Raw genomic sequence first — 27766 nt, 5'->3', positions numbered from 1 at the left:
GCTCCCACTCTTTTTAAATCTCTGCTCTGACTCTCAGCTCCCGCTCTTTTTAAATCTCCGCTCTGACTCCCAGCTCCAGCTCTTTTTTAATCTCCGATCTGACTCTCAGCTCCCGCTCTTTTTCAATCTCCGCTCTGACTCTCAGCTCCCGCTCTTTTTAAATCTCCGCACTGACTCTCAGCTCCCGCTCTTTTTCAATCTCCGCTCTGGACTCTCAGCTCCCGCTATTTTTCAATCTGCACTCTGACTCTCAGCTCCCTCTCTTTTTCAATCTCCGCTCTGACTCTCAGCTCCCGCTCTTTTTCAATCTCCACTTCTCTCAGCTCCCGCTCTTTTTCAATCTCCGCTCTGACTCTCAGCTCCCGCTCTTTTTAAATCTCCGCTCTGACTCTCAGCTCCAGCTCTTTTTCAATCTCCGCTCTGACTCTCAGCTCCAGCTCTTTTTCAATCTCCGCTCTGACTCTCAGCTCCTGCTCTTTTTCAATCTCCGCTCTGACTCTCAGCTCCCGCTCTTTTTCAATCTCCGCTGACTCTCAGCTCCCGCTCTTTTTAATCCTCCGCTCTGGCTCTCAGTGAGGTGGCTATGTGGAAACAGCTGATTGGTGAGTATGGTTGGTTAAGTATTTATTACTTTTCTCGCTTATAGTTTGTAAGCTTGATATTTTGTGATCTATTTTTTAAAAGATAATTTTATTCAGTTCCATTTTATAAATAAAACACAACACTCATTAAATATTACACAATTCTCATAATAAACACCTTCCCCACCCTTCCCGCCCTTCTGCCCTGTTTTATATTTACAAGACAGACTCCCCCCACCCCTCCCCCTCCCCCACTGACGATGACCAATTCTTGAAAAAGAAGATGAGCAGCCCCCACCTCGAGTAGAATCCCTCCTCCGACCCCTGCTGGCAAACCTAACCTTCTCCAAATGCAGAAATTTCGAACGGTCACCCACCCGCATCGTCGCACTTGGCGGTTCCGGAGCTCGCCATCCGAGCAAAATCCACTTCAGGCTGTCAAGGACCTAAGCACCAAAACATCAGCCTCACTCCTTTCCTACACTCCTGCCTCAGTCATAACCCCAAATATCACTACCCAAGGGCTCAGGGTCACCTTCACCCCTAAACTATCTGACATTGTCCCGGAAAAGGACTCCCAAAATCCTGCCCATTTCAGACAGGACCAGAACATGTGTGTGTGGCTCACCGGACCCCTTAAACACTGCTTACATCTGTCCTCCATTCTGGAAAAATCCCACATGCGTGTTTTAGTCATGTGCGCTCTGCGGACTACTTCAGATTGACTCAGGCTCAGTCTTGCACATGAGGAGGTAGAGTTTACCCTGTGTAGGGCTTCAACTCCCCTTTGAATGCATCGCCCAGCTCCTTCTCCAACTCCTTCAATCTCCTCCAATGAGGCCCTCTCCCTCCTCCACCAACCGCCCATAGATATCGGAGATCTCACCCTCTCCTATCTCATCCTCAGAAACGATCTTTACCAACAAGCGAAGGGGGCGGTAACCGTGGAAACATGGCCAGCTCCTTCCTCATGAAGTTCCTCACCTGTAAGTACAGGAACCCATTTCCCTCTCGCAAGCTGAAACTTTTCTACCAGTCCCTCCAGCCCCGCACATTTACCCTCCACAAACAAATCCTTAAACTTCTCTGTCCCCTCCCATTCCCAAACACTGTATGACGACTCCAACCCCGCTGGGATGAATCTATGGTTTCCATGTATCATGGACACAGCGACATATCCTCCAGCTTAAAATGCTGCCTGAACTGGTTCCAAACTCTAAACGAGGCGGCAATTGCTGAACTTGTAGATTACCTGGCCGGTGAGAATGGAGGCCGAGTCATCACCAGTGCCCTTGGACTCGAACTCAGAAAGCTTCCTCCATCTGCTCCCAAAGCCTCCATCCCTCCACCTTCTCAATATTTTCTGCCCAATAATAGTTCATCAAATTCGGCAACGCCAACCCCCCCCCCCCCCCCCCCCACCGCCCCCCCCCGGCCGCCTGGCCCTCTGCAAAAAGGCTCTCCGGATCCGGGGCACCTTGCCTACCCACACAAAGGACACAATCATCCTACTAACACTCCCCAAAAAGGACGTAGGTAGGAAAATCGGGAGTTCTGGAAAATAAATAAGAACTTCAGAAGATACTTCATTTTCACAGTTTGAACCCTCCCTGCCAACGATGGCGGGAGAATCACCCTTCACCCCTTCTACCAGGTTGTGCAGCAAAGCCATCGCCTTCTCAGGGGCAATCAGGGAAGGGCAGGAAATGCCAGTCTTGCCAGCGATATCGGCAATCCACGAGTGCATTTATATATCAACAACGAGAGATCGGAGCTTTCCTCACCAGTTTCTCATCAATGAACGTTTCACCGGGATTCTCCGTTGCGAGTCCGCACCGCTACCGCTGCCAACGATAACAGGGGGCTGGATTATCCACCCCGCCGCGCCACATTTCTGCCCCACCCTGCTGGCGGGATGCTGCGTTACGCCGGCCGGTCAATGGGGTTTCCTATTGTGGGGCAGCCCCACGCCGTCGGGAAACCCCCGGGGCTGCCGGCAAAACGGAGACTCCCGCCGGCGGAGAATCCAGGGAATTTGACGCTCAGCCAAAACTTCATTTACCGCAGCAGGATCGGAGAATGCCGTCAGCGTGAACAGACGGTGAATTCTGCCCTGTGATCCTGGAAGGAAGGTCCCACTGATGGGAATGGCCGAACAATTTTAGCCTGATTGGCTGGTCATCATGTCAATGCTGTTTGTGGGAGCTTGCTGTGCGCACATTGGCCGCTGCGTTTCCTACATTACAACAGTGACTGTCCTCCATTGGCTGGGAAGGGCTTTGAGATGTGACAGGCTCTGTATAAAATGCAGGCCTTTTTCCTCCCACGCTTTCATGGGAAGGACCTTCCTGATTGGCTCGGCTCCAATTTTTCAATTTCCTTGTTCTGGATTCTCTCACCGGAGGAGGTCGTTTCCCTGACCTATCAGGGGTGAATTAAAAAAGCACCTCGTCACACAAACGGCAGTGGAAATCTTGAATTTTACCTCCAAATATGCCCCCTCCCACCACACACCAACCCCCCCCCCCCCCTCCCACCCCAGCGCCCCGTCCAAACTCCGACTCCCAAAAAGCTGGGGATGCTGGAGGACAATTGGAATTTTGCAAGTTTGCGATGAAGAGATTTTTGTGAAGTGCAGTTAACAAGGGTTATGGACCAAAGACAGGGAAAAGGAGCGGAGGACCAGATCGAATCGGACGGCGGAACCACCTCTGTTCCCAAAGTACCAGGGTTTAAATTGTCCCTGCCTGTTGTGGTGTGGACAGAAGAAAAAATAATGAGCTTTAATAGAATCCCATTCAGCCCATCCAGTCTGCACCGACCCTCTGAAAGAGCACCCAACCCAGGCCCCCCTCCCCATCCCTGTAACCTAATAACCCTGCCCGACCTTTTGGAAACCACGGGGCACTTTAGCATGGTCAATCCACCGAACCCGCACATCTTTGGGCTGTGGGAGGAAACCGGAGCACCCGGAGGAAACCCACGCACACACGGGGAGGACGTGCAGACTCCGCACAGACAGTGACCCAAGCCGGGAATCGAACCTGGGACCCTGGAGCTGTGAGGCAGCAGCACTGACTGCTGTGCCACCGTGCTGCCCACTTGGCGCGCAAGCTGCTGACAAGAACTGGAGGAAATTAGTTGCTTGCCCGGTGTTGGAATAAAAAGCGAAAGCTGGGGACCAGAGACGTGTTGGCCAGTCAGTAAACAAGAGCGGAAACACTGAAGCGACTGACCAGAATGCAAAGAGCTCATCCAAAGCGCACAGACTCCATGAGTGGGAGCCAACATGTTTTTTTAAAACTCACTAATCTACTATAACTTCTTTCAGGAGGTGACTGGCCGAGTAATGGAGGGTGATCCAAGGGACGGAGTCCACTTGGATCTTCAAGGTTCATCTCACAAAATGTGGCTTGTGTGAATTTAAAAGAAGATGAAGCCTCTTTGTTCGATGTTTGCGAACTGGCTCACAACCAAGCTCGGAAGGTGATTGTGAAATTGTGAATGGACAAACTGAAAACGGAGTAGTGGACTGTGCCACAGTTCCGCTGTGATTCCTCTTTAGCGCTTGGATCCGGATCGACAATATTCCCAAGCCGTTTGTGAAGGAAATATTAACAGATTTAGGTAGTTAAAAAAAAACTTGGACTTGGGTAAAGCCTGTCTCAGCATAGCAGGACATTTTTAGTTGACCACTATAGGCTGATGAATTACTGCAGCAAGATCTCTGAAATCTAACAGAATGCATCTGCGGTTCCATTAAGATAACATCTTGAGAAATTATGTCAATATAAAAGAATGTCAGGGCCTTGGAAAGGATGCTGAGGAGATTTACTGGAATGGTACCAACGATGAGGAACCTCAATGATATGGAGAACATAGAATCATAGAATTTACAGGGCAGAAGGATGCCATTCGGCCCATCGAGTCTGCGCCGACCCTTGGAAAAAGTTCCCTAATTATAATAATAATAACCTTTATTGTCACCAGCAGGCTTATATTAACACTGCAATGAAGTTACTGTGAAAAGCCCCTAGTCGTCACATTCCAGCGCCTGTTCGGGTAGGGGCTGGTTTAGCACAGTGGGCTAAACAGCTGGCTTGAAATGCAGAACAAGGCCAGCAGCGCGGGTTCAATTCCCGTACCAGCCTCCCCGAACTGACGCCGGAATGTGGCGAGTAGGGGCTTTTCACAGTAACTTTATTGAAGCCTACTTGTGACAATAAGCGATAATTATTCAAAATATCCAAATCACCTAAGAGCACACTTAAGCCCACGCCTCCAACCTCTCCCCGTAACCCAGAAAACCCACCTTTTGTGGACACTAAGGGCAATTTAGCGTGGCCAATCCACCTAACCTGCACATCTTTGGACTGTGGGAGGAAACCGGAGCACCCGGAGGAAACCCACGCAGACACGGGGACACCGTGCAGACTCCGCGCAGACGGTGACCCAAGCCGGAATTGAACCCGGGTCCCTGGCACTGTGAAGCAACAGTGCTAGCCACTGTGCTACCGTGTCGCTCGAGATGCTCGAGAAGCTGAGGTTGTTCTCTCGAGACCAGAGAAGGTTAAGGGGAGATTTAATAGAGTTGGTCAAAATCATGCTGGCCTTAATAATGTAAATAAGGGGAATTGTTCCCACTAGCAGGAGAGGCAGTAAGTAGAGGACACTGATTTTAGATAACTGGTAAAAGAGGGAGCTTTGAGGAGGTTCCGTATTGACATAGAAAGTTGTTATTATCTGAAATGCGCTGCCTGAAATGATGCCGGGGGCAAATACAATAATGGACTGGATTCTCCGATTGTGCGACTATGGCCGCAGGATCTGTCTGGTCCTATGACCAGAAAGTCGGCGCCGCATACGCACCGATCCTCCGTCCGGTGAGGGGCGAGCAGCTGCGCCACGTAAAGCCCACTGATTTACCTGCAGATACGGCCACAGAATGGCCGGGTCCGTGGTCGAACATGCGCACGGCGGCAGCCTGCCCCGGCCGCGCCGTACAACATGCCGGAGGTATCGCGCGGGCCTAGCCTGCCAAAAACTGCCCCCCAGGAAGCCCCCTCGCCACCCCCAGACCATCACCCCACCAGTCCCCCCAGCCTCCGCCGAAGCCCCCCGCGGCCAGAGGAACGGCTGCCCCCCCCCCCCGACTCTGGTGCTGCTGGACATAGTCAGCAGCCACCACGCCAGGTTTACGAAAAGTGAGTGGACACGTGTCCCACGCCGCCGGGATGCCGCCCATGGGGGGGCGGGGGGGCGGAGCATCGGGGAAGGGCCTCAGGTGAAGTCCTGAGGCCGTCCCAACGGCGTACACTGTACTCCGAGAGTACGCCATCTTTGAGGGGCGCAGCCTCGGAAAAACGGCGCCACCCCCCTGATTTCAGTGTAAAAGTAGATTCTCCGGCCGATCGGCGAACGCAATTTCGCCGTCGCCGATTGGAGAATCCCGCCCCCAAACGTTCAAAAGGGGAATTAGGTAAATCCTGGAAAACGCAGGGCTGCGGTGGCAAAATGGGACCATTGAGGTTGAATGGCCTCTTTCTGTGCAATGAGGAAATCCAACTTCACTGCTCCCTTTTAACAAGGGGGAGAAAAACAGTGAAAGGACCGGTCGTTAACTTTATCACCACTTTCTTGGTCAAAGTTAGAACTCGCATAAAAAATGCATCTTCCGAATATTCAAACTTATGGGTTTTGTTAATTATCCAGTGGGTAACACAATGCATTCGCTGGCCCAGATACTGGAAACATTATCTACTGATACACTTATAGAAGGAGAGAAGTACTGTGTGTACATACTACTGCATTGAACTGCTTACCATGTATTTGATTTGCAGCTCAGTTTAAGCAGAGGTCAAACAAGAAAGGGCCAAGTACAGAACGTTGGGCGACCTGGGCTCAGAAATAATTCATAAAAATGATTACATTGTTAGAACTCATTTTCAGGTCATTACCAACCATTATTCTCACATTCCTTGATGGTTCGATGTTGCCAACTGACATCGAGACCCAGTATTACGAACGCAGACCAGATCCCGACAGTGGCGAGGATACTGGACAAATACCCCAATATTTTATTTTAATTTTGCAAGATTGTGAGGAAAGGATACCTGATTCCAATGCAAAAGTAGGGACATTGTAAATTAAAACAAACTTTATTATTAGCACAGTATTAAAATATCTTTAACATCACACCAGAAAATAACTTACAATTGTCCCTTAAACAATGCTAATCAATGCAGGGACACAATAACCCTTAACTGCTATCTTTATTCCCACTCAAACAACAAAACCATCTCAGCTCTCAATCCACTTTCAAATACAGTCAGCACTCAGGAATACCTGCTGTACAGAGATATTCTTTGTGAAAGAGACATCTTTTGACAATGCTTTAAAGGGGCAGCACGGTAGCATTGTGGATAGCACAATTGCTTCACAGCTCCAGGGTCCCAGGTTCGATTCCGGCTTGGGTCACTGTCTGTGTGGAGTCTGCACATCCTCCCTGTGTGTGCGTGGGTTTCCTCCGGGAGCTCCGGTTTCCTCCCACAATCCAAAGATGCGCAGGTTAAGTGGATTGGCCATGATAAATTGCCCTTAGTGTCCCAAATTGCCCATAGTGTTGGGTGGGGTTACTGTGTTATGGGGATAGGGTGGAGGCATTGTCCTTGGGTAGGGTGCTCTTTCCAAGAGCCGGTGCAGACTCGATGGGCCGAATGGCCTCCTTATGCAATGTAAATTCTATGAGTCACAAAAGGCCTGAATCCTGTCAGAATCATGCAGAAACTCTGGCTGTATTTCTCCAGAAGATGCTAGTCAGCTTGTTTCTGCTCGCGTTCTAATCACACACTTCTGAATTGCTTGGAAATAAACTGCTCATCTGTCTACAGACATATCTTTAACTGAGCTGCAGTGAGAGCGAAATGCTTGACTTCTACTGACAGCCCATCCAACTCTCAGCTGACCTGCTTTTCTGCAAAATGAGTGGTACCTTAGCTCCACCCAGTAACTACATCATCGTACCAAGCTGAAACCAAATTAACTTCACAATGAACTCCCCTCAATCTAAAGAAAACTGCATTTTCCCAAGCTTTTTATGATGCATTAATTGCACCCCTGGCTCCCGAAACCTTTTACACCAGGATTCTTTAAAAACATGACTGCAGCAGTCACACACACACACACACACACACACACACATACACGCAAAGCCCAGGCTTTTAACCCCGACTGCACCGAATAACTATAATACAACAACTGAACTTGCTACATTCACCACACCAGAAGCACAGGGCGGAATTCTCCGTCTGTTCACGCTGACGGGATTCTCCGTTCCTGCTCCGGTAAATGAAGTTTTGGCTGAGCGCCAAATTCCCCATTCTCGTTGGCAGCGGTAGTGGCGCGGACTCGCAACGGGGAATCCCGGTGAAATCTTCATCGATGAGAAACTGGCGAGGAAAGCTCTGACCTTGATGTGTAAATGCACTCTCGGATTGCTGACATCGTTGGCAAGACTGGCATTTCCTGCCCATCCCTGATGGCCCCTGAGAAGACGGTGACAGGAGCTGCCTCCTGCAACCGCTGCAGTCCATGTGATGCGGTCCAGTCTGCTCGGTCATTTCAGAGGGGGATGAAGGTCAATCGGTGAACCAGATGGATTTTTAATGAGATTAATATCTTATTTCAGGTTAATTGAACTCATGTTCCCCCCACAGCTGTGTTGGGATCTCAACCCATGTCGCTGGATCCTTAGTCCAGGCCTCTGGCTGACTAGTCCAATAACATACAAACCATGCTGCCATACCCCATAAGAACTGTCTAACATGTTGCAAGGTGGAGTTGAAAAAAAAGGTTAATCCTGAGTAATACCTCTTCAACTTCTTCTTTCGCATGGTTGGGTTCAGAGCAACAACGAGAATTTTACATCAAGGTGGTCAAATCAATGACGGTGTACATCGCTGTAATACCGCCTTCCAATTTATTGGCCATTGAGTTGTTCTGTATTCCACGGTCTGTTCTGGGTAATCACTGTCACACAGGAGAGTTCTTTATTTTCCATTTGTCCATCAGGTATCCACATCCGCCATGGTTTATACAGATGCAGTTTAGTGAAATGTCCATGAGCTTCGTGGGAGGTTGAACGTAACGACGTTCTGTGTTGGACCTTTCATGAGGTGTTTCTTCGTGACTGCTTGTGAGGACCATTCATCTGCCCTGGGTTTCGTCAGGGTTGAAGCGACATTGACTGACGTTGTGTACACGGGTCCAAAAGGACATACGAGACTTCAAGCAGGGGCGAGGGGCGTTGGTGAGGTTCCTGGTGGTTGGGGGGACTTTGTTTTCCTTGATTGGCTGAGCTCCACAGGGGCTTGGTGCATCACCACGGATCAGTGACGGTGGGCTGGTAGTGGAGGGCGAGATACGCCGGCACGGTTGGCAAAGGGGGTTGAGGTCGACTTGAGGATTCCAGCGATGAAACTCACTGCAGTATTCAATTGAACATCAGCCAGTCGAGTGGGGCGACTTCTGGTACAGGACACAGCGATGGAGTGCACAAGTGACATCGCCAATGTCTATAGTACTTAGTTAACCGTAATTGTGGTACAAAGGGACATAGAACCGAGCTGGTCAAAGGCAAGTTGAGGCTCGTGGAGGCAAAAAAAATGGAAAACAGAGGCAGTAAAATAGTGATAGGGTAACCAGAATGTTCGACTTAAGAAAGAAGGAGACGGTGCTGCAATCACTTAGTGTACTGATGTGGAATTCTATGGGTGGGGATTTCCAGACCCGCAGAGGTGGGTTGCCCAAAGGAAGATGCTGCGAGCCGGGCGTAGTCCACTGACTTCAGTTGAACCGGAAAGCCCCACTTGCCGGTAGGGCCAGAAAACTCCGGCCTCTGTCTCCAAAGAGCTTTCTCATTTTCTCATTACTCAACTCCTTTGATGCTGTCAGGGGGCCTCCGGGACTAAGTCGCTCTCTTGTGCTCCACCAGCCGTTAGAAGGTACAGTCCCCAAGTTCGCGTCACATGATGCCCCCCCTCCCCACACACTCCAGTCGGCCAACACATCCATCCTCCTGACCCACTGCCTCACGACCCCAGTTGGAAAGCAAAAAGACTCATTACATAATTGCCTGATGATTGACCGTTAGTCAAACAATCTTTTATTTTTGCCCATTTTCAATACTTTTGTATCTGCCAGAGAGAAATGGTCAAAGAAAAATGCCCAAAAACAAAATGTCCTGGAGATTGGTGTCAAGGGCAGTCACTCTCACTCACCTCTGCCATTCGGCACGAGCAGCAAAGGTCCCAGCACTGATCCCTGCGGAACACCACTAGTCACAGCCCTCCAATCAAAAAAGCACCCTTCCATTGCTACTCTCTGCCTTCTATGACCTAGCCAGTTCTGGATCCATCTTGCCAGCTCACCCCTGATCCCGTGTGACTTCACTTTCTGTACCAGTCTGCCATGAGGGATCTTGTCAAAGGCCTTACTGAAGTCCATATAGACAACATCCGCTGCCCTACCTGCATCAAACATCTTTGTGACCTCCTCGAAAAACTCTATCCAGTTAGTGAGACACGACCTCCCCTTCACAAAACCATGCTGCCTCTCACTAATACTTGCTTCCAAATGGGAGTAGATCCTGTCTTGAAGAATTCTCTCCAGTAATTTCCCTACCACTGACGCAAGGCTCACCAGCCTGTAGTTCCCTGGATTATCCTTGTTACCCTTCTTAAACAAAGGAACAACATTGGCTACTCTCCAGTCCTCCTGGACATCATCTGAAGACAGTGAGGATCCAAAGATTTCTGTCAAGACCTCAGCAATTTCCTCTCTAGCCTCCTTCAGTATTCTGGGGTAGATCCCATCCGGCCCTGGGGACTTATCCACCTTAATATTTTTCAAGACGCCCAACATCTCGTCTTTTTGGATCTCAATGTGACCCAGGCTATCTACACACCCTTTTCCAGACTCAACATCTACCAATTCCTTCTTTTTGGTGAATACTGATGCAAAGTATTCATTTAGTACCTCGCACATTTCCTCGAGCTCCACACATAGATTCCCTCCCCTGTCCTTCAGTGGGCCAACCCTTTCCCTGGCTACCCTCTTGCTTTTATGTACGTGTAAAAAGCCTTGGGATTTTCCTTAACTCTATTTGCCAATGACTTTTTGTGACCCCTTTTAGCCTTCCTGAGTCCTTGCTTAAGTTCCTTCCTACTTTCCTTATATTCCACACAGGCTTCGTCTGTTCCCAGCCTTCGAGCCTTGACAAATGCCTCATTTTTCTTTTTGAAGAAGCCTACAATATCCCTCGTTATCCAAGGATCGCGGTATTTGCCATATTTATCCTTCTTCCTCACAGGAACATGACGGTCCTGAATTCCTTTCAACTGACATTTGAAAGTCTCCCACATGTCAGATGTTGATTTATCCTCAAACATCCACCCCCAATCTATGTTCTTCAGTTCCTGCCTAATATTGTTATAATTAACCTTCCCCCAATTTAGCACATTCACCCCAGGACCACTCTTATCCTTGTCCACCAGCACTTTAAAACGTACTGAATTGTGGTCACTGTTCCCGAAATGCTCCCCTACTGAAACTTCTACCACCTGGCCAGGCTCATTCCCCAATACCAGGTCCAGTACAGCCCCTTCCCTAGTTGGACTATCTACATATTGTTTAAAGAAGCCCTCCTGGATGCTCCTTGCAAACTCTGCCCCATCCAAGCCCCTAGCACTAAGTGAGTCCCAGTCAATATTGGGGAAGTTAAAGTCTCCCATCACAACTCTGTTGCTCCTCTCCAAAATCTGTCTACCTATCGGCTCCTCTATCTCCCGCTGGCTGTTGGGTGGCCTGTAGTAAACCCCCAACATTGTGACTGCACCCTTCTTATTCCTGATCTCTACCCATATAGCCTCACTGCCCTCTGAGGTTTCCTCCCGTAGTACAGCTGTGATATTCTCCCTAACCAGTAGCGCAACTCCTCCACCCCTTTTACCTCCCCATCTATCCCTCCTGAAACATCTAAATCCTGGCATGTTTAGCTGCCAATCCTGTCCTTCCCTCAACTAGGTCTCTGTAATGGCAACAACATCATAGTTCCAAGTACTAATCCAAGCTCTAAGTTCATCTGCCTTACCTGTTATACTTCTTGCATTAAAACAAATGCACTTCAGGCCACCAGTACCGTTGTTTTCAGCAACATCTCCCTGTCTGCTCTTCCTCACAGCCATGGGCTGATTTAGCACAGGGCTATATCGCTGGCTTTTAAAGCAGACCAAGGCAGGCCAGCAGCATGGTTCAATTCCCATACCAGCCTCCCCGAACAGGTGCCGGAATGTGGCGACTAGGGACTTTTCACAGTAACTTTATTTTTGAAGGCTACTTGTGACAATAAGCGATTTTCATTTCATACTGGCCCTATTTTCCTAGTTCTCCCTCAATTTTTTCACCTTCTCACCTATTGCTCCGGTTCCCACCCCCCTGCCATACTAGCTTAAACCCTCCAGTGTGACACTAGAACAGTACAGCACAGTACAGGCCATTCAGCCCACGATGTTGTGCCGACCATTTATCCTAATCTAAGATCAACCTAACCTACACCCTTTCAATTTACTGCTGCCCATGTGCTTGTCTAAGAGTCGCTTAAATGTCCCTAATGACTCTGACTCCACCACCTCTGCTGGCAGTGCATTCCACACACTCACTACTCTGTGTAAAGAACCTACCTCTGATATCTCCCCTATACCTTCCTCCAATCGCCTTAAAATTATGTCCTCTCGTGACAGCCATTTCCACCCTGAGGAAAAGTCTCTGGCTATCCACTCGATCCATGTCTCTCATCACCTTGTATACCTCTATCAAGTCACCTCTCTGCCTTCTTCGCTCCAGTGAGAAAAGCCCTAGCTCCCTCAACCTTTCTTCATAAGACATGCCCTCCAGTCCAGGCAGCATCCTGGTAAATCTCCTCTGTACCCTCTCCAAAGCATCCACATCCTTCCTATAATGCGGCGACTAGAACTGGACACAATATTCCAAGTGTGGTCTAACTAGAGTTTTATAAAGCTGCAGCAAAACCTCGCGGCTCTTAAACTCAATCCCCCTGTTAATGAAAGCCAACACACCATACACCTTCTTAACAACCCTATCAACCTGGGTGGCAACTTTGGGATCTATGTATGTGGACCCCAAGATCCCTCTGTCCTCCACACTTCCAAGAATCCTGCCTTTAACCCTGTATTCAGCATTCAAATTCGACCTACCAAAATGAATCACTTCACATTTATCAAGGTTGAACTCCATCTGTCACTTCTCAGCCCAGCTCTGCATCTTGTCAATGTCCTATTGTAACCTGCAACAACCCTCAACACTATCTACAACTCCCCCAACCTTCGTGACATCGGCAAACTTATTAACCCACCCTTCCACTTCCACATCCTAGTCATTTATAAAAACCACAAAGAGCAGAGGTCCCAGAACAGATCCCTGCGGGACACCACTGGTCACCGACCTCCAGGTGGAATACTTTCCATCCACTACCACTTGCTGTCTTCTTTCGGCCAGCCAGTTCTTTATCCAGTCAGCCAAATTTCCCTGTATCCCATGCCCCCTAACCTTCTGAATGAGCCTACCATGAGGAACCTTATCAAATGCCTTACTGAAATCCATATACACCACATCCACTGCCTATGATTGAGCAAATGAAAAGGGACTTCCGTAGGTGGGCCGTGCTCCTGCTGTCATTGGCGGGGAGGGTATAGACTGTGAAAATGACAGTCATCCCAAAATTGCTGTTTGTGTTTCAGTGTCTTCCAATCTTCATCCCCAAGACATTTTTTAGGAAGATGAATACGGCGATCTCGGGTTCTATATGGGCCGGGAAAGCGCCGAGGCTGAAGAAGGTCCTTCTCGAGCAGAGGTGCGAGGAGGGGGGCTTGGCCCTTCTGAACTTTCTTAATTACTACTGGGCAGCTAATATATTGATGGTTAGGAAATGGGTAGTGGGGGAGGGGTCGGTGTGGGAGCGAGTGGAGGCGGCATCTTGCAAGGGCACGAGTCTGAAGGCTTTGTTAACGGCACCTCTACCGTTCTCGCCGCCTCGGTAATCCACAAGCCCTGTGGTTATGGCAGCCCTGAGAGTGTGGGGACAATTCCCGTACCAGCCGCTCCAAACATGCGCCGGAATGTGGCGACTAGGGGCTTTTCACAGTAACTTCATTGAAGCCTACTTGTGACAATAAGCGATTTTCATTGACTGTCAGCGGGGCGGGGGGGGAGGCATGAAAGTGACAAATAAGGGTAGGGACTCAAATGTATGGGTAGTTAGGGTTTAGGACTGGGGGAGTTGGATATGATATTGTGGGTTTTTTGCGTGTGTTGGATTGCTCTGTTGTCTAAAATGTTGAAATGTTAAAATTATAAATGCCTCAATAAAATATTTTCTTAAAAAAAAGACTGTGTGGTGGTCACTTCTACCGGCACTGTCATGGACAGATGCATCTGCGGCAGGCAGTGTGGTGAGGATGAGGTCCAGTATGTTTTTCCCTCTTGTTGGTTCCCTCACCACCTGCTGCAGTCCTAGTCTAGCAGCGATGTCCTTTAGAACCCGGCCAGCTCGGTCTGTGATGTTACTACCGAGCCACTCTTGATGATGGACATTGAATTCTCCCCACCCAGAGCATATTCCGCGACCTTGCCACTGTCAGTGATTCCTCCAAGTGGTGTTCAACATGGAGGAGTACTGACTCATCAGCTGAGGGTGGCTGGTACGTGGTAATCAGCAGGAGGCTTCCTTGCCCATGTTTAACCTGAAGCCATGAGACTTCATGGTGTCAATGTTGAGAACTCCCAGGGCAACTTCCTCCTGTCTGTAGACCATTGTGCACCTCTGCTGGGTCTGTCCTGCGGGTGATAGCGGTGTCTGTGACATTGCCTAGCAAGGTATGGTTCTGTGAGTATGACTATGTCTGGCTGTTGCTTGACTGGTCTGTGGAGACAGCTCGCCCAACTTTGGCACAAGCCCCCAGATGTTAGTGAGGAGGACATTGCAGGGTTGACAGGGCTGGGTTTGCTGTTATCGTTTCTGGTGCCAGGATCGATGGTGGGTGGTCCGTCCAGTTCCATTATTTGTGTTTTTTGTAGTGGTTGACTACAATTGAGGGGCTTACCCGGCCATTTCAGAGGGCATCTAAGAGTCAACCACATTGCTGTGAGACTGGAGCCACATGTAGGCCAGACCAGGTAAGGATGGCAGATTTCCTTCCCTCAAGGACCAGATGGGTTTTTACGACAATCGACAATGGTTTCATGGTTATCATTAGACTTTTAAGTCCAGATATTTTATTGAGTTTAAATTCCACGACCTGCCCTGGTGGGATTCGAACCCACATCCCCAGGTCATTACCGTTGGTCTCTGGATTACTAGTCCAGTGACAATACCACAACGCCAGCGCCCCCCATGATTACTTAGGCTCGGGTCTGGTGATCTGCGAAAGAGAAACTAAGTTGAAGTAAGGAGCTGTAAGCACGAGAGAAGGGATTTTGTGACTGTAGAGAGATTTTAAAATACCTTCAACTATATAGTTCCTGCACACGTATAATGTCATCGCTACATATCTCCGAGCCTTAAAACACGACGGCCGGAATTCTCCAGCCATTCACTGGCGGCGGGATTCTCTCGTCCCAGATTTCCCGGTGGCGTGGGTGGCTTCAATGGGAATTCCCATTGGGAAGGGCCTCATTAGTAGCGATAGCGGGCAGACTCGCAACTGCGAATCCAGCCCAACACATAGGCAGGAAACAGATGCTAAGGAACCCAAGAGCTAAGGGAGGCAGAGAAAGAAGAGAAAGAAAGACAGATCTCCATTTCTATTGCATCATCCCGCCCCTCAGTACTTCCCAAAGTGCTTTACAGACAATGAAGTCCATTTTGAATTGTAGTCACTGTTGTCATGTAGAAACGGTAGCCAACTTGTGCACAGCAAGCTCCCACAAGCCGCAATATGATAAATGACCCATTTACATGACGTTGGTTTGTTATTGGTTAGGGCACTGGGCGACTCAGACGGTATCGCACCTACTGCAGTGAACGGTCAACATTGTGTCCTTTCAGTCTCTGGAATGGGAACCCACAAGCCTCTGACTCACAGGCGAGGGAACTACCAATCGAACCATGAGCAGCAGTGTTTCGGTTTCCTATTTTCGGCTTTGGAGCGCGCGACGTCAGCACTGTCCTCTTTACCTGAATGCTGAGTCAGGCGGTGATTGCCAGGTGCACATGGGTAGATGTTGCGATTTAACACTGGGGGACTGCTTTACGCTCAAATATAACAGGCGCTTCAGAGTCTGATTAGGGTGTATATTCTGCACTGACAGACCAGTGCTCCTTGACGGAGATACAGATGAGGTGTGATGAGGGGCCAACGGCCTACTTGATGCTCGCCAGTGCAATTTGAAAGATCAGAACGGGAGCAGTGACATGTCGGACTGTGGGAGGGCTCAGAGTTCTATGCAACAGATGCTAAAACATCAGTCAGGGGCAGTTTGGCGCATCAATCAAGAGGAGCCCGGGCCGTCAGTTGTAGGAAATCTGGAGTATCCTTTGGAAAAGCCCAGAGCATCATAAAGATTTTGAACTGATCAGATAATGGACAGGCAGCCAAACCATAATCAACAGCATTAGAGAGAGGAGAGTTGGTGATAATGGCTGGAGATTAAGGTCAGGCCTCTTGATGTATAGCACTGAGGTCATAAGGGCAGCAGAGTTTAGATGATGTGTTTTTTGGAGGCCTGTAGGCTACTAAACCTATCTAGTGATTTCATTGTTACCTGCCAGTGAAATGAGGGACACTTGCCTCATTTGGAGGCTCCGACAGTGACATCAGGTAATGTGAGTTATGGGATGGGAGACAGTCTCTGAACAATGTTAGTGCTTTTAGCCTTTCCAAGGGCTGTATTTCAATTAAAACGAATGTTATGAATGCACGAGGGGCTGGTTTACCACACTGGGCTAAATAGCTGACTTTTAAAGCAGACCAAGGCAGGCCAGCAGCACGGTTCAATTCCCGTACCAGCCTCCCCGAACAGGCGCCGGAATGTGGCGACTAGGGGCTTTTCACAGTAACTGCATTTGAAGCCTACTTGGGACAATAAGCGATTTTCATTTTTCATTTTCATTCTTTGGTGCTCTGTATAGTAAGAACAAGCATTTTTAAAACATTTTCTGGCTCATTTATTCAAATACATTACTTCTCTACAAGTATTCTTTCACTTATTCTTTCACTTATTGTGGCCGAAGTTCTCCGGTCGTTTGTTGGCGGTGGGATTCACTGCTCCCGCTGGCAGCACACCCCTGGGGTGGCTTCAATGGGAATTCTCAATGACAGCAGCGGGAGCAGAGAATCCCGCCCCCAGTGAACGGCGTGCCACCTCCCGCAGCCGACACACACTCGGAGAATCCGCCCTATATTCCGCTGTTGGAGCAAGTTACTTTTTCTCCATTACAGGTCAGGGCAAAGTGAAAATGGCACTTTGTGAAGTTTTTTTCAGTTCGTTCATGGGATGTGGGCGACACTGCTCATCCCTGAGGGCACTCAGAAGTCAACCACATTGCATGTAGGTCAGAACAGCTAAGGACGACAAATTTCCTTCCCTAAAGGACATTAGTGAACTAAATGAGTCTTTACGACAATCATAGAATCCTAGACTTTACAGTGCAGATAGGAGGCCATTTGGCCCATTGAAACTGCACCAGCCCCTGGAATGAGCACCCTTCCTAAGCCCAAAGCTCCACCCTATCCCCATAACTCAGTAATCCCACCCAACTTGTTTTGGACACTAAGGGGCAATTTAGCATGGTTAATCCACCGAACCTGCACATCTTTGGACTGTGGGAGGAAACCGGAGCACCCGGAGGAAACCCACGCAGACACGGGGCGAACGTGCAGACTCCGCACAGAGAGTGACCCAAGCCAGGAATCGAACCTGGGACCCTGCCGCTGTGAAGCAACAATGCTGACCACTGTGCTACCTGGCCGCCCTACTGCAGTCAATGGTGTTCATGGTCATCATTAGACTTTTAATTCCAGATTTTTATTGAATTCAAATTTCACCATCTGCAGTGGCGGGATTTGGACCAGATACCGCTAGTCCAGACACCGCCTCCACATAGTAACTCTTGTAGTGTAAGCAACGCAGCAGCCAATTTGCACACAGCGAGCTCCCACAGAGAGCAATGAAACACTGGCCACAATTGAGGGATTAATATTGGCCATGTCTCAAACCTCCCTGCGTCCTTCTTTGAGTACTATTGCGGGATCTTTTACATCCACTGGAACAAGCAGATGGGACCTCAGTTTAACACCGCGTCAGAAAGACATTCTGACAATGTAGCGCTACATTGAGGTGCCCGCCTAGATTCAATTTTCAAGTACCTGAAGTTGGGCTTGAAACCCACAACCTTCTGAATCTTAAGGATAGTCGTGCCGTTGCATCTCACATCCTCAGGTAAATAACTCTTTCATTCAGACCCACTTTATTAAGGCCAGTTCCATGCTGCCAGCTAGCATGTTAGATCAGCAAGCTATCACAATGAAAAATATATATACTATGGGCGCTATCCCCCCCCCCCCCCCCCCCCCACCCCACGCCGGGTGGGAGAATCGCCGGGGCGCCGCACGAATCACGCCACGCCGCCCCAACCCCCCGCACGCAATTCTCCCACCCCCCGGAAACAAGCGGCGCACGATTCGCACCGGGCCGCTCAGAGAACCGGCGAGCGGCGATTCTCCGGCCGGGTGGGCTGAGCGGCTGCTACGACACGATTCCCGACAGCGTCGTCCACCCCTGGTCGCTGCTGGCGGGAACTCTGCGGGGCGGCCTGTGGGGGGGGGGGGGGGGGGGGGGGGGGGAGGGGGGGGGAGGGGGGCGCGATCGGGGCCCACCAATCGGCGGGCCGGCCTCTCCCCCCCCCCCCCCCCGGGCCTACCTACTTCCGCGCGCGGCCCCAGAACACCGGCTCCATGTTGGTGAGGGGCCGGCGTGCGTAAGACGTTCCCCGCACATGCGCGGGTTGGCGTGGCGATCATTTGGCACCGCTTAAGGATGCTGGAGCCAGAATAGGTCATGCCTGGGCCCTGTTCGCGCCATCGTGAAACGCAACGGCGTCAACGACGGCGCAAACACTCGGCCTCAATATCGGAGAATCACCCCCTATATGTATGAAAAATTAAAATACATAGTTTTCCAACATTAAGGACAGAAATTAAAGCACGCAAACTTGGGTACGCTCTTACTAGCAATTTCCTTTTTTAGAGTTTTTAAAATAAATTAAGAGTATCCAATTCATTTTTCCAATTAAGGGGCAATTTAGCGTGGCCAATCCACCCACCCTGCACAAGTTTGGATTGTGGGGGCAAAACCCACGCAAACACGGGGCGAATGTGCAAACTCCACACGGACAGTGATCCAGAGCTGCGATCGAAGCTGGGACCTCAGCGCCGTGAGGCAGCAGTGCTAACCACTGTGCCACCCTGCCCCGACCCCCCTTTCTTTAGAGTTTGACTGTAAATTTAAACAACAATATTTTGACCTTAGCATGCAGGCAGCAACTAAAGCTCACATTTATATAGTGCCTGTAACATCCCAAGACACTAAAGAGGGGTGATCAATTCGATAATATTGGGACAGGAAGCCAAAATCTGGGAGGAAAGGTTTTAAGGTAGGTCGAGAAGTAGGAATGTGGAAAGGTTTCGATTAGAAATTCCTGACCTTAAGATGTAAGCAACCAGTCACCAATGTTGGAACAATTAAAACCAGCGATGTGCCAGAGGCCAGAACTGCTGGAGCACGGAGACCTCGGAGGATTAAAGGGCTGGAGGAGATTACTGAGATAAGGATCAGTGACAAAGATGCAAAGGGTGAGAATCTTCAATCTGAGGCAGTGCTGGACCAGGAGTTGATGTGGGTCAATGGGCAGCGAGGAGATGGACGAACAAGACTTGGTGTGAGTTCGGATCTCCAGCCAGGGTGAGATCAATGTTCAGAATTCAATCCCAATTTAAATATCTTGAGTCCCTTTTGAAATTATTTTCACGTATCAATTCCAATATCCACATTGATAATGGCAACTGTCTATGTCAACATGTCACACTGTCATTACACCTATTTACCAGTGGAGACACTGCAGCACCAACTTTGGCAGGAATATATATTACCGCACGGCTAGTTTAAATAGTTGCCATTAGGCGGCACGGTAGCACAGTGGTTAGCACTGTTACTTCACAGCGCCAAGGTCCCAGGTTCGATTCCCGGCTTGGGTCACTGTCTGTGCGGAGTCTCCCCGTGTCTGCGTGGATTTCCTCCGGGGGCTCCGGTTTCCTCCCACAAGTCCCGAAAGACGTGTTGTTAGGTGTCATTCTGAATTCTCCCTCTGTGTACCCGAACAGGCGCCGGAGTGTGGCGACTAGGGGATTTTCACAGTAACTCCATTGCAGTGTTAATGTGAGCCTACTTGTGACACTAATAAAGATTATTATTATAACTGTGGACATTGGAATTTACATTGAGGAAGGTTGAAATGATTGTGAGCAAGATGCCTTATCAATTGATTTTCTTTGGTTTTGCATTTGTTAAGCTGGAGAATAAAGATGAGTCTTCTGCTCTACAGTTTTTAATCTGTAGATCACAATTGAGTCGCGGCCCCCGTGCAGGAAGGAACCATTCCCCTTCATCCCTGATCCGCACTCCAAACACAAGAAAGCTGCCCATTTGTGATGTCGCAGATTTTTTAAATTTTCGGTGACCTCCAGTTTGCACTCTAGAACTTTCCAGATGATACAGCCAAAGACTGAACACGTAACCCCATCCTCGGAATGTTTGGTCCAAATGCAGTTCCAGTAGAGAGAGCATAACGTATTGACCGGCAGCCAACTTAACCTCTGAGCGTCCCGCTTGAGGACCCACCCCGGTTTGCCCCTGTGGTTTAAGCGCGTGCAAAAAGATCCCATGGTGTCGGGACAGAGCTGTGTGTTCTGGCGTCTAGACAATATTCCTCCCTTTCCAGCTCCTGGATACAAATAGCAAATTAGCGGCTTGCTTGGTGCTTTGCAGCTGACACAGGGCTGTCTTGTCACTTTACCACGCTCGGAAAGGCAATTAGGCTTTACAAAGCGCATGTGGCCATTTGTGACAATGTGACAAGACGCTGCTGAAATGCACGGATTTCTTCTCCTTCCCTGGTTAAGCAGCGGGCTTGCCGCAGAGGATAAGCGGTGGGGCGATAAATACTGGAACACTCGGGTTTACGAGGTATTAAATGGCAATTCAGCTGCTGAATGGACAGCAGGGCAGCACGCCAAAGACTTTTACTAGTGAACTGGGCAGCACTTTATGACAAAACCCACTCAGGAATTCTGAAGATTGTAACTACTGCACCATGTGTCGGAGGCTGTTGATTCAAAATAGTGAAAAGGAACACAGCAACGTACATTTGAAGATGGAAGGAACAGAAAATAGGAGCAGGCCATTCGGCCCCTCGAGCCTGCCTTGCCATTCAATGAGATTGCGGCTAATTTGTGGCCGAACTCCGTGGGCTGGATTCTCCGATCCCCGACGCCGAAATCGAAATCGCGCACGGCGTCGGGCCGGAGAATCCCCCATGACACCAAAATGGGGGGGGGGGGGGCGTGCCTCTTTCGGGAGGCTGCGCCCCCTGAAAAGCAGCGTACTCGGAGAGTACGGCACACGCCTTATCCACGGCCCCCGGCCACTGCCTCAGGCCCGCCCCGCGGTGATCCGTCCCCGACCGGCCGAATTCTCGGCGGCGTGGGACGCGTGTGGTCTCACCCGTCGTGAACTCAGCGTGGCGGCTGCGGACTCAGTCCGGCACAGTCGGGGGAGGCCCGATCCGCGGACTGGGGGCACTGCGGGGGGGCTGGGGGCATTGCGGGGGTGGGGGGGGTCCAGGGTGCGTGAGTGGCCAAGGGGGGGGGGGGTGTACTATCTTTGCTGTCCATGTCCGCAGGCTGAGTCCGTCATCAAGCACGAGGTGAGATATCTGGCATCTGCCATTCTGAAAATTGAGGCCTGCCCATGCAATTTCACACCCCCCCCTCCATTCCTGCCTCAAATCCCGCCAGTGGAGGGGGGAACGTAAAATTTTGGACCCATGATTTTTAACACCGCGTTCTGCTCTCGGAGTTTTTGTACCACCTCTACTGGCAGGAGGCTGGAATCTCAGTGCGACATTGGCAACATCCACTGTGTGAATGGACATGGGTGAGGACGGAACGTTCAGCTGTGCTCGAGGGCCTCGCTGTGGGGGTGGGGGGGTGGGGTGGGGGTGGGGGGGTGGGGTGGGGGGGGGCAACAGAAAATCCTGACCTAAGGGAATTAGGGATAACGTGGGAAGGTGGGGATGGGGGTGAAAAGATCGGCCACAATGAATATCACAGCAGGCTCAAGGGGCCGAATGGCCTGCTGCGAAGTCCTATTCATGTTCTAAACCCCACTGTTGTCCAAGATAGCCAGACAATTGAGATTTTCTTGAAATCAATTTGCTCGATTCCCACTCTTACCTGATAGCACAGTGCATGATGGGAGTACTACACTTGCACAGTTTAACAATACGAAGTTGTCCTTTAAAGATGGGGAGGGGTGTGTGTGTGTGTGTGGGGGGGGGGGGGGGGTAAGGAAAAAGAAACTCTCCCCAAGACTCATTCGTCTGTGGAATTTCCTTGCCCAGAAAGCAGTGGAGGCTGGGTCATTGAATTTATTCGAGGCAGAGTTAGATGTGTGTTTGATAGACAAGGCAGCCGAGGGTTACTGGGGGAGGCAGGGAAGCGGAATATGCAGCCATGATCTTATCAAAATGATGGCATATAGACTGGGAGGGCTGAACGTTCTAACGCCAATCCTGGATCTTGTGTACCGAGAACTGTATGTGGTTCAATCCACACTCCTGCAGGCGCTATATAAATGCAAGTTCTCTCAGCCCCCCCCACAGAGCCCACTCCTTACAGGTTGTATCAGGGAAGAGCCTAAGAGAGCTTTCAATTCCGCCCTTTGAAAGGCAGCTGTACCAGAAATTCCTTTGACATTTCATTAACTATTTCATAGAATTTACAGTGCAGAAGGAGGCCATTCGGCCCATCGAGTCTGCACCAGCTCTTGGAAAGAGCACCCTACCCAAACCCACACCTCCACCTTATCCCCATAACCCAGTAACCCCACCCAACACTCAGGGCAATTTTGGACACAAAGGGCAATTTATCACGGCCAATCCACCTGACTTGCACATCTTTGGACTGTGGGAGGAAACCGGAGCACCCGGAGGAAACCCACGCACACACGGGGAGAACGTGCAAGCTCCACACAGACAGTGACCCAAGAGTGGCATCGAACCTGGGACCCTGGAGCCATGAAGTAATCATGCTAACCACTGTGCTAGCGTGCTGCCCTGTGGCTGGTTGTGGCAGATTTGTTCTCGCGAGGTAACCTTGCCGATGGCAGCTTGGAGTGGGGGAGCTCACTCTATCGAGGAACAACACCAATAGCACGGCGAAATGCCCTAAGATGCTTCACAGGAGAATTTGACCAGCAGAATTTGACAGAAGGAGATATGCCATATGGCGAAAAGCTCGGTCAAAGAAGTAGGTGTTAAGGAGTGCCTTGGAGAAAACAAGAGGGATCGAGATGTTTTGGGATCTCAGGGTTTGGGCCTTGGCGATCCAAGGCATTGATTAAAATCGGAAACCTGCAAAAGAGCGGAATTGGGGTGGGGGTGGCCCAGAGCTCTCTAAGGATGGTAGAGCTGAAGGAGATTATCGAGATAGCGATCGAGGGCTGGGTGGGTGGGGGGCGTTGGCCGGGGGGGGGGGGTGCGCACAGAGGAATTTGAAGACCTGAACACAAAGTGCACTTCTCTCTGATTCCACAAGGGGCAGCACAGGGTTAATTCTATTAAAAGCATCTTCAGGGGTTCAGGGGGCTTCCTTTTCCCCTTCAGGTTTTGCTATATTTGGTGAACGAAGTGGACTTTGAGGCCAGGAAATGTTAAAGGATCAGTGATCCCCGCTGTGATCTGCTTCAGTCGGGATTTCCAGCTCATTTCGTTTGGTGTAACAAACAAAAAGTAAATTCCCTGGTGTGATCAGTGTAACTTCGACAGGGACATTTTGCACCTCATGTCACCTGCCTCATGCCCCTCTATCTTGTCCAACAATGGGGAGGCCTGTAAATAGCAATCTCGCAATATCCCCCACAAGAATCCTTCAGGGACCCTAATCCATTGCTTTTATTTTGTTGCAGCTTATTTCCAGTCCTTTACTGAAGGATGCCTTTCTTCCAGTAATGCCCCATTATCGAGTAGTACCTGGTGACTTCAAAGTATTCAGGAGGGCACCTCATTCAGCCTACTTGACAAATGAACGGCCCTGGAATCTGGTTTGAATCTTGCAGGCACACGATATCCTAATGAGACAACATAAAGAGCTAATCCAGTCCTATAAATCACTGCAGTTGACTAATTAAGGCTTACAGAGGCTCCTGTGTGTAATATAAGGCAAGCTTTCAACTAGCAGACGTTCCTTGCATTCTCAAATTCTCTTTCTTAAACTCCCTTGCCTCGCTGAGTCTCGAGCCCTCTTTCCAGCTTCAATGAGAGCCAGTGAGCTTCGCATGCAGTGCGACCTGGACGTGTGGGATTTGCCCCCTCTCCTCATATCCAGGCAGCACGAGGGCAGCACGGTGGCGCAGTGGTTAGCACTGCTGTCTCACGGTGTCGAGGTCCCAGGTTCGATCCCGGCTCTGGGTCACTGTCCATGTGGAGTTTGCTCCGTGTCTGCGTGGGTTTCACCCCCCACAATCTAAAGATGTGCAGGGTAGGTGGATTGGCTACGCCAAATTGCCCCTTAATTGGTAAAAATTAACTGGGTACTCTAAATTTATGAAAAAAATATATCTGGGCAGCACGGTACAGTGGTTAGCACTGTTGCTTGACAGCTCCAGGGTCCTGGGTTCGATTCCCGGCTTGGGTCACTATCTGAGCGGAGTCTGCAGGTTCCCCCTGTGTATGCGTGGGTTTCCTCCGGGCGCTCGGGTTTCCTCCCACAAGCCACGAAAGACGTGCTTGTTAGGTGAATTGGACATTCTGAATTCTCCCTCTGTGTACCCGAACAGGCACCGGAATGTGGCGACGAGGGACTTTTCACAGTAACTTCATTACGGTGTTAATGTAAGCCTACTTGTGACAATAAAGATAATTATGATTATAATATGGCTTGTGGGCAATGGGATTCCTGCCTCTACAGATTTACGTCCTGCACTGGTAGAAGGATAGGTGAAGCTAAAGTCACTTTGGTGTGAAAAACAGAAAGTATTATTTAAACGGTGATACACTGCGAAGTGTGGTTGTGCAAAGGGTTCTGGGTGTCCTTGTACACCAGGCAATGAAAGTGGAGAGGTTTGTGCCACAAGCAAGTAGGAAGGCAAATTATATGTTGTCCTTCATTGCAAGAGGGTTTGAATTCAGAAGTAGGGGTGCCTTACTGCAGATAATAATAATAATTTTATTAGTGTCTCAAGTGTGGCATTTTCATAAATGCACAGAACTGTAAGGGTTAATGTTATTGATTTGTTATGTTGTATGGTAACATAAGCGGCTTCCTTGTGGTGCACTTGACAAAGGAAGGTTCAGGCGTGGAGATAACTTCAACGTGTTTATTAAACTATTTACACTTCTATTACTCGGGTTCGACACTACTGCTAATCCTACTATAGCTACCCAGACTGACTAACCAATTGCTGCAATCCACGTGGTGGGTGTAATGCTGAATCAATCCTGTGTCTCTTCTCACTGACTGTCTCCACTGGAAAGAGGCAGATCATGTGTGTGGTGTCCTTTATATATGGGTGGTTGTATCACCTCCTTCTGTATCGTGAATGTCTATTGGTCATTTCCTATCTACTTGGTCTATTGGTTGTGTGTGTGTGTGTGATATCACTGGTGCTCCCTCTAGTGTCTAGCTAGTCTACATGTATTTACATTGATGCACATCACCACAGTTATGTCCAAATCAACCACTAGAGGGAGCTAGATGTAGAACTATTTAAGGCATCGATACTAAGCCTTGTGAGTGAGAGGTTGAGGAGAAAGCTAGAAGCCAGGCTGTAGGAGAGATAGCGGTCGGGATTCTCCGAAATCCCGGCCATGTGTTGACACCGGCATCAAAACCGGCGCGAGCAATGCCGGCGTCAATGGGCCTCCAGGCCCAGTCATTCTCCTCGTCCTCGGGGGCTAGAACGATGCCGGAGTGCTGTGCGCTGCTCCGGCACTAAAGGCCGGCCCTACATGACCGGCGTGGGTCCACGCATGCGTGCCCCGGCCGTCTCCGTGCCGGCCCGTGGACAATATGGCGGCCCCCGCAGCCAGAACGCCGAGGTCCCGCTGGGTAGGACCATACGCAAACGATGCCGGCGGGACTCAGCGGGTACTCAGCCCATCAAGTGCCCAGAATCGCCGCGGGGGCAACTTTCAACGGCCCCCAACCAGCGCCGCGGCGACCACGTGGGCGCGATTGGGACTCGTGCCCGCCCCGGCGATTCTCTGACCCGGCGCGGTCCCCTCGTCGCCACGCTCCGGCACCTGTTCGGGTACAGCGAGGGAGAATTCAGAATGCCCAATTCACCTAACAAGCACATCGTTCGGGACTTGTGGGAGGAAACCGGAGCACCCGGAGGAAACCCACGCAGACACGGGGAGAACATGCAGACTGCGCACAGACAGTGACCCAAGCCGGGAATCGAACCTGGGACCCTGGAGCTGTGAAGCTAACTCCCACTTTGGCAAGTTCAAGCGGAGGTCCACTAGGCTGATGCCAGGGTTAGTGGGACTGCCTGTGGTTCAACTGGGCCTGTATTCATTCGCGTTTGAGAGGCGATCTGACTGAAACCTGCAACATTCTAGCAGGGCGGGACAGACTAGATGTGAGGAGGATGTTTTCCCTGGCTGGGGAACCTAGAACCAGGGGTCGCAGTCTCAGGATACGGTGTAGAACATTTAGGACTGAGCTGAGGAAACATTTTTCCCCTCAAAGGGTAGTGAAGTAGTGAATTCTCTATCACAGAAGGCTGCAGAGGCCAAGTCGCTGAAGGTAGTCAAGAAAGAGATAGATATTTTTTAGATTTCAATGGCATCAAGGAGTGCGGGAGAAGGCGGGGACATGACAGTGAGATAGGGGATCAGTCTTGGTCGTATTAAATAGCAGAGCAGGCTCGACGGGCGGAATGGCCTCCTTCTACTCCTAGTTTCTTTGTTTTTCTGCTTTTGAACAATTACTTTGTGGACTAGACTATGATCCTCACACTACTTAGAAAGGAAAGAATTGAAAAAAAACAACAGCGGATGCTTTAGGAGGTGTGTTTTGTGCTGTGCCTCATCAAATCTGGGTACTAAGACTTCCATCGGGACCGTTTTGGCTGCCTCAGTCACTTGGGGAGAACTGATTTCATACACATTGAAATATTAGACTGTGTGCTGCGGAACTGTTCCCCAGTACATCTCTCCTCCCCACACCCCTCATGGTAAAGTTTGGTTTTGTAACAGCATCTGCAACTTGGCAGGAGTAAAACACTCAGCGCTCCCAAAAGTTCACACTGACTCGGTTAATTGGGCCAGCCGCCCGTGACTTGCTGAGCCTGAGGCTGGCTTGGTCCTTTACTCTGGACCTTCACTACACCCTTCCCACCAACCAGACGCACTTCGATCTTTATGGACATGTGCCACTGAGAGAGAATTATAAAAACAAAGTACCTCTAATGGGCAGCACGGTAGCATAGTGGTTAGCACAATTGCTTCACAGCGCCAGGGTCCCAGGTTCGATTCCCGGCTGGGTCACTGTTATAACCTGCCTACTTACGATTGGCTGGGGACTAATGACTATCCCACAATCCTATGGGAGTATGAACTTCCCCAATGAGGGGGGCGGAGAAACTCCTAGTATAAATAAGCTGGCCAGTTCAGGAACCAGCAGAAAGGAGAAGGTAGCAAGGGAAGTTACTGCTACTGTTATATATATATTGTGATAGTAAATAAACGTTATTATTTTGTATCCTTAAAACTCGTGCTGGATTCTTCGTGGCCCTTACAAAACTGGCGACGAAGGTAAAAGTGAATAGCT

The sequence above is a fragment of the Scyliorhinus torazame genome, chromosome 16 (assembly GCF_047496885.1).
Source record: "Scyliorhinus torazame isolate Kashiwa2021f chromosome 16, sScyTor2.1, whole genome shotgun sequence".
Classification (NCBI taxonomy): Eukaryota; Metazoa; Chordata; class Chondrichthyes; order Carcharhiniformes; family Scyliorhinidae; genus Scyliorhinus; species Scyliorhinus torazame.
Note: the sequence above shows the minus strand (reverse complement) of the source record.